The following is an 8337-nucleotide window of genomic DNA, read 5'->3' on the forward strand; positions in this document are numbered from 1 at the left end:
AGGAGAAGGTAAAGAGACTGTTGTTTGTGCCTGGTTCTTTCCTCGCCTGTCGGCCCTGCACCGTGTTAGCCACACAACACCATAGACTTTCACGGGCACCAACTGTATCCCGGGGCATCGCTCCACCTGTGGGGAGCAGTAACATCATAGCTGCCATAACATCACCCCGGAGTTCTCCCATAGCAGCGGCGGCTTAATAGCCGCATACCACAGGTGGCGTCACGAACATTAACTTCAACTCATCAGCCACATATTCAACTGACACCCACCAGGGCCACGGAGCCGGGCCCAGCCACCACTGACTACCACCGGACTAGTCCGGCCCGGCACCGGGTGTCCCCTAGCCCTGGGGTGGGCGAGTCAACTTTTGGCGTCACGAACAGGATTTCGTGCCCGGTTCCACCGGGTACTGTGCGCCTGAATAATTGCGCTTTAAAGACTGTATTACTGCGTGTTTCACTGTTTGAAAACTGCCGCCGCCATTATCCTCACTGAGCGCAGGAAGAAGGGGGGCGTGCCTGACAAAGAGCGCGAAGGGAGCGCGCCATCAGAGCAGAGCGCTGTTAACCCCGCGCGACCCGGAAGGAAATTTGAAAAGTGAACGGAGCCTGGTAAGGTTCACTAAGGGGGAGGAAGATGTCCGACGCAGAGGGAGGGCAGGTGGCTGCCATAGCCCGAGACGCCGCAGCGCCCGCCGAAGCGATCCCTGTCGCCGTCGCCCCATCCCCCGCTGTAGCGCCGGTAATGCCGATCACCATGCCGTACATACCGGGCGCAGAATGGCTGCCGCAGTATTCCGGGGAGTCCCATACCTTGAGCGACTTCAGAGAAAGCCTGCACAGCTTATTCCGGGTGTATCCGCTGACTGAGAGCCAGAAGGTGGGCATATTGATGGGACAGCTAGCCGGCGCAGCCCAGCGTGAAGTGAAGTCCTGGCCTGATACAGATAAAGGGACAGTAACCCAGATACTGGCCAAGCTAAAGAGTACTTTTGACACCCGCACCGCAGCAGAGATAAAGATGAGATTCTTTGGGTGCAAGCAGCGGCCCACAGACAGCATAAGGGACTATGCCTTAAACCTGCAGGAGGCCCTGAAAGCGGTTAAACAAGTGGACCCAGAGAGTGTACGTGAAGAACACAAACTCCTAACTGAGCAGTTCATAGAGGGGCTCCTGTCAGATGCCCACAGGACCCAGCTGCGTATCATGGTCCTGCAGAACCCTGCTCTGGACTTTGCAAAGTTTAAGGACCAGGCCATCCGGGTACTGAGAGAATCTACACCGAATGACCCAGTGCCCCTCCGGCCTCTTGCTATCACGTACCCCGGGGTGGTGCCTGCAACACGAGCCACTGCAGGGGCTGAGGCGCAGTCCCTGGATAAGGATCCCACTGCAGAGCTCAGACAGCAGTTCCAGGAGCTGACCAAGACTGTAGCTGCCCTTGCCAAGATCGTGCAGTCCCTACAAGTGACCCCATCGCCTGCAAAAATCGAGTTGGCCTCCAGCCCAGATGACGTCCCATGGATGCGACAGAGGAGGGTTCCGCCGACCCGAGGCAGAGACACAGACCGGTATGATTCAACGGGACAACCGATCTGCCGCCGCTGCAGCCAGGCGGGCCACATTGCACGATACTGTCCTTTAAATGGGCCGAGCCTGGGGCCAGGAGCCGACCCCCAGGTGTAAGGAAGCCCGGCTCAACCCCCAGCCGCAGCAAGTATGTGGGAGGACGACCGGTCCTTCCTATTGTGCTGGATGGGATCCCTTTGAATGCCCTCCTGGATACTGGGTCCCAGGTAACGACCATCCCCTATAAACTGTACAAAAGATATTGGGCTGATTCAGACATTGACCATGGCCCAGATGATGATTTAACAATTGTGGCCAGTAATGGTCAGCCCTTACCTCAAATTGGGTATAAAGAAGTAACCATTAAAGTGGGGCGGGTGGAATTGCCATGTCAGGGGATGATAATTGTAGATATTGATCGCAAAGAATCTGACCCGCTGGTAACCATTGGTACAAATGTGATAGAAAATTGTATTGCCGAAGTGATAATTTTGTTGCAGCAGGCGTCTGAAACTGCCAGCTCCGGGCAGCAGCGTGCCCTACAGAGGGAGATCAGAGCCCTGATGAGGAGGCAGCAGGTGGAGCTGGCCGGAGGAGAAATTGGCAGTGTGAGGGTAAGTGACCCCCTACCCATTGCAATACCCCCAAGAAGTGAAATGTTGATATGGTGTCGGGCAGCAATAGGCCTCAAGGGTCAGGATTACCATGCCTTGGTAGAACCGGTGTATTCAGACAGTAGGCCTGGAGTCCTGATAGCCAGAGGGGTAGCAGACGTCCGCAAGGGGAGAGTGCCCATCCGTGTCCTGAATTGTGGGGAGGAGGAAGCCAAATTGCCCCGGTACGCCACTGTAGCAAAACTGTACACTGTCAGCAACAACACCATCAAAGCAGTGGAACCCTTGATCCCGTCCGACCAGGCGGAAGACAAGGGCTCCAAGGGGCAGCTGGAAGACTGGTGCCAAAACTTACATGTGGGCACCGACTCCACCCCCTCACACCAAAAGAATGGGGTTTACCGGGTGGTACAGGAGTACGAGCGGGTCTTCAGCAAACACCCCCTAGATTTTGGGCAGGTGAAAGGGGTTAAACATCAAATCCCCACGGGTGATCATCCTCCCGTTAAAGAGAGATACCGCCCTGTACCCCCCGCACAGTATCAGCGTGCCAAAGAAATGTTACGGGAAATGAAGGAGGCTGGGGTTATCAGAGATAGTTGTAGCCCCTGGGCAGCTCCACTAGTGCTCGTAAAGAAAAAGGATGGTACAATGAGAATGTGTGTAGATTACAGGCAAATTAACCGCATTACACATAAAGATGCTTATCCCCTACCCAGAATAGAGGAGTCACTAACAGCCTTAAAGTCAGCTAACTATTTCTCCACCTTGGATCTCACCAGTGGGTATTGGCAGGTTCCCGTGGCAGAGGCGGACAAGGAGAAGACTGCATTCACGACGCCGATGGGCCTCTGCGAGTTCAACTGCATGCCATTCGGGCTCTGCAACGCCCCAGGGACATTCCAACGGTTGATGGAGTGCTGCTTGGGCCACCACAACTTCGAAACCGTGCTGTTGTACCTGGATGACGTCATAGTCTACTCCAAGACTTATGAAGACCACCTGAAGCACTTAGCAGAAGTGTTCGAGTCTTTGTCAAAATATGGCCTGAAGATCAAGCCGTCCAAATGTCACCTCTTGAAGCCAAAGGTACAGTACCTGGGTCATGTGGTCAGCGCAGAAGGTGTGGCACCTGATCCGGAGAAAGTCACCGTAATCAAGGACTGGCCAAGACCCACCACGGTAAAGGAGGTGCGGCAGTTCCTTGGGCTGGTGGGCTACTACCGAAGGTTCATTGATGGTTTCACCAAGATAGCAGCGCCCCTTCAAGATCTCCTGGTGGGCCAGCCAAAGCAGGCTAAGAAGCAGAGCCCTCCATTTGAATGGAACAGCCAACTAGAAACCTCCTTTGTCCAGCTGAAAGGGGCTCTCACGGGAGAAGAAATTCTGGCCTACCCTGACTACAGCCAGCCGTTTGTACTGTATACAGACGCCAGCAACGTGGGCCTGGGAGCCGTTTTGTCCCAGGTGCAGGGAGGCAGGGAGAAGGTGATAGCGTACGCCAGTAGGAAGCTTCGGCCCACAGAAAGGAATCCAGAAAATTACAGTTCCTTCAAGCTGGAGTTCCTCGCTATTGTTTGGGCAGTGACTGAACGCTTCAAACACTATCTGGCGTCGGCCAAGTTCACCATCTTCACGGACAACAATCCGTTGACACACCTGGCAACAGCCAAGTTAGGGGCGTTGGAACAGCGATGGATGGCCCGGCTGTCTAACTTTGACTTTACCATCAAGTACCGGGCTGGCAAGAAGAATAACAATGCTGATGCGCTGTCCAGAATGCCTCACTTATCCGAATCTGGAGAAGACCTGGATGAACTCGAAGAGATAGAGTTACCGGCTTTCCATCATCAGGGCGTTTCCCAGTGTGAGCATGCTGTGGGAGTGAAGCGCTCGAGCCAACACGAGGTCCCGGTTAACCCATTACTCCACCATAATTGGGAAGAGACACAGAACGGTGACCCGGCGGTGCGATTGGTCAAAGAAAAGCTAGCACAAGCTGAGACTCATCTTGGTCCAGATGCTCCAGAAGAAGCCCAGCAGTTGTGGAAAGAGAGGGGACGACTGTTCACCTACCAAGGCAAGCTCTGCAAGAGACACGTCAACTGGCGAACAAATGAACTTGTCTGGCAGATCGTGGTTCCGCAGAGGGATGCTCCAATGGTCCTAGCAGCTTATCATGATAACGCAGGCCACTTTGGGTGGAAGAAGTTGGAGGCCCTACTCCGTGATCGGTTCTATTGGGTGCACATGAGAAAGGTGATCGAGAAGTGGTGCCGAGACTGTGGCCCGTGTAACCTGAGGCGGAAGGATGATGCCAGCCAAAGGTCTCCCCTACAGCCAATTGTTACGAAGCAGCCCCTGGAGTTGGTGGCCCTGGACCACGTGAAGTTAACACCAAGCCGGTCAGGCTATGTGTACGCCCTCACAATTGTGGACCATTACTCTCGTTTCCTGGTAGTAGTGCCTGTGAAGGACCAGACAGCCAGAACAGCAGCTAAAGCGTTCCAGGCATCCTTTTGCCGGCCTCACGGTTATCCGGAAAGGGTACTGACCGATCAAGGCCCTGCGTTCGAGGCGGAGGTGTTCCAAGAGTTTTGTAACATGTACGGTTGTAAGAAAATCAGAACAACACCGTACCACCCCCAAACCAATGGACTGTGCGAGAAAATGAACCATGTGGTTATTGATATGCTGAAGACTCTACCTCTGGAAGAAAGGAACCAATGGCCAGAGAAGCTGCCAGATCTGGTCGACCTGTACAACCATATCCCAGTAAATTCGACCAACTGCAGCCCCGCTTACCTGATGCGAGCCAGACCTGGCAGGTTGCCTGTAGACTTTGAGATGGGGACTGTGTCGCCTGAGGCGGTTCAAGAAATAGAGGATTGGGATACAGAACGGCAGCAGCAGTACCGTAAGGTCCAGGAATGCGTAGAGAGGAGCCTGTCTCAAGCCAGAACAAGACAAGAGCAGCAGTACAATCAAACGGCCCCAGCAACTCCCTTAGCACCTGGAGAACAAGTCCTCAAGAAGAAGCGGAGGACGCATAAATTGGATGATCAGTGGGAGAACGAGCCCTACACCATTATCCCCTCCAACTTTGACAACAGTAAGGTGTGCCTCATAAGCAAGGACGAAGGCAAGACTTGTCAAGCAATATCCAGAGACCGCCTGAAGACATGCCCTGAGCGGTGCAAAGTTCAAAGGGAAGTGGAGGAAGTTCGAGAAGAAGGGGAAGAGATGATACAAACGATCCTCGGCAAATTCCCCAAGACTTGGACCCGCATAAATGGTGCCGTAGTGGTACCGGTCCTGACGTTCCCACAGTTGGTCGAGCCAGAAACAGAACAGGTTCCGGATCCACCCAAAGAACCGTCCGCCCCGACACGCGGTGACACGCCAGCAGTGGAACAGGAGGATCAACCCCCTGTCAGTGGTGAACCTGTCATACCCTTGGCGACTCCTAGACCACATAGGCAATCATCATGCATACCTATTGGGGTTAGGCCTACCGGTAGTGCTGAGATAGGAGACACACTAAGTAGTCAGGGACAAACACCAGAGCTACGCAGGTCTCAACGCAGCACTCGGGGACAACCCCCTCTAAGGTATAGGGAATCAACTATATAAAGAAAGAGTATTTATTAGAATGTAAATAGTTATGTGAAAAGTCTGTAATGTCGTGTACAAAATGTTTTTTTTTGTGATTGCGAAAATGGACAATTGGGCCACTGGACTATGGGTGGCCAACACCTAAATTGTTTATAGTTAGCACCAGTGTGCTCAACACCCCTGAAGAAAAACCCGTCCGGCGTGCATAGAGTGGGGTCATCAATGCTCTGACGCACGCCCAGAGCCTACGTTGGGGGTTTGATCGCGGCGGGTCCCCCATGGAGCAGTGTAATGGACACCCGGCAGGGAGCCACACTGGACTCTTATAGTACTGTCTGAAGTTGTAACGTTAAAAATAATGTGCCTCCCATATTGGGATGAAATGTATGACATGTTATGTTTTGTTTCCACAGTCCGGGAGTACTGAATTTAACTAAGGGGGAGTGTGGCGCCCTAGGACCTGGTCGCCACAGCAGCATTGCCCTCCCAAAGGGTTAATGCTGAGCCTGGAGGTAATTGGGAGATCCATTGGCCAGCAGGTTTAACACCCAACACAGTTCTCCCTCCGGCCAGCAGGGGGAGCTCTGAACCTGGAATTCCAGGGAGCCTTCCTCTACCTGACCAGAGGGAGGAAGTGCAGCCAGTCTGTAGGGAGTAGTGGAAGTGAACAGACGCAGAGTGAGCTGTCCTGTGAATCTGGGGCCTAGAGCTGGAGCAGCTTGGCCCAGAGAAGCAGGAATAGCTGAGAGGCAGCAGAGAGACTCAGACATCGGAGTCTGTGGTTGCCAGGGTATAAAATCCGCCCCTGGTAGCCGAGTCCGAAGGGCAGGAGAGCTGCAAGCCCCTGGCCCAGAAACATCCAAGGTACAGCTGCAGCATCAGGGCCCGGTGTGGACTCCAGCGGAGAAGCACCAGAGAGAGGGTCTGCGCAGCCACCTACAGAAAGAAGGGACGTGCCATCGGTCCCAGCAGCAAAGAGGGCCATTGCTGGATTCAGAGAAGCAGGGTCCTATCATCACAAAGCAAAGTACAGGAGTAGGCCTCATACTCAGCTGGCCAGAAAGATCATCCCAAGTACTTCCAGGCCGACCGGATCCCCATCACCACCTGTAACGGTCTCCCAGGACTGGACTGTTCCCAGAGTAAAAGAGGAGAAGGTAAAGAGACTGTTGTTTGTGCCTGGTTCTTTCCTCGCCTGTCGGCCCTGCACCGTGTTAGCCACACAACACCATAGACTTTCACGGGCACCAACTGTATCCCGGGGCATCGCTCCACCTGTGGGGAGCAGTAACATCATAGCTGCCATAACATCACCCCGGAGTTCTCCCATAGCAGCGGCGGCTTAATAGCCGCATACCACAGGTGGCGTCACGAACATTAACTTCAACTCATCAGCCACATATTCAACTGACACCCACCAGGGCCACGGAGCCGGGCCCAGCCACCACTGACTACCACCGGACTAGTCCGGCCCGGCACCGGGTGTCCCCTAGCCCTGGGGTGGGCGAGTCACAAGCAGCTGGAGTGGCCTGGTCCGGGGAACAAGCAAACGGCAAACAAAAGGGGGAGAGAGGCTGCAGCATCTTCCCTGGGCGACCCCCATAGGGACTAAAAGTCGGGGTCACCCCAAACCACCAAGGGCTAAGGAAGGCGAGTCAGTAGTCACCCTCATAAAGTCAGCCTGAAGGATACCTGGTTCCCATCTGGTTCATCTCAGCTACGCCCGGGCTACTCACCCTGCCATCAAATGTGAGTAAAGCCCTTGAAAGACAATTCTGCCTGTGTGGAGTTATTCTGCGCCTTGTGGTACTACAAACCTACACCGGGCCCTGGGGCTTGCCTCACTCTCAGGAGGCTATTCCAACTAACTGCACACACCATCAGCCCCAGGCGTCCCCTAACCTGCAGTGGCGGTCCCCACTGACCGCAATACTGAGAGTGGCGTCACGATCAAAACCGAAGATTTCCTACCTGTGACCAGCACCAGCTACGTGGAGTCCCTGAAGGTATGCACCGACACAGCACCGGCGGGGCTTCACATCTGGCGTCACGAACAGGATAAGGACTAGACCTGTTCAGACAGGTGACCATGTGCCTGGGCGGTCCGCTTGAAAAATTGGAAGTGCCGCCATATTGCCACCATGAAAAGCGCGCTGAAAAACAACAGCAGCCCGCGCTGGAAGAAGTTACCGCCCACGAAGAGGTGTGGCTACCCAGAGATCCCCTGCAGAGTTCTGACCTTGCCAGCGAAGAGAGCGGAAGCGTCCGGAGACGGCGGAGCAGAAGAGAAGCCAGCAGCTTGCTAATGAAAATGGCGTCTGAGTGCAGAGACCCAGAGCCAGGCTCCGCTGCCTGGTGGTGTCGGGAGCTTGCTGAGTTCTGCGATCAACTGGAAGCCAGGGTCGGAAGGCTGATCAGAGAGGGACGCGAGGAGTTCCTATGGATGACCGCGGCGGTTCGGGCCTACGAGGAGAGAGCCGCGCACCGAGTGCCAGATCGGGCGGTGACAACTCAGACCCCGATGCTGCCAACGATGGGT

The sequence above is a fragment of the Anomaloglossus baeobatrachus genome, chromosome 3 (genome assembly GCF_048569485.1).
Source record: "Anomaloglossus baeobatrachus isolate aAnoBae1 chromosome 3, aAnoBae1.hap1, whole genome shotgun sequence".
Classification (NCBI taxonomy): Eukaryota; Metazoa; Chordata; class Amphibia; order Anura; family Aromobatidae; genus Anomaloglossus; species Anomaloglossus baeobatrachus.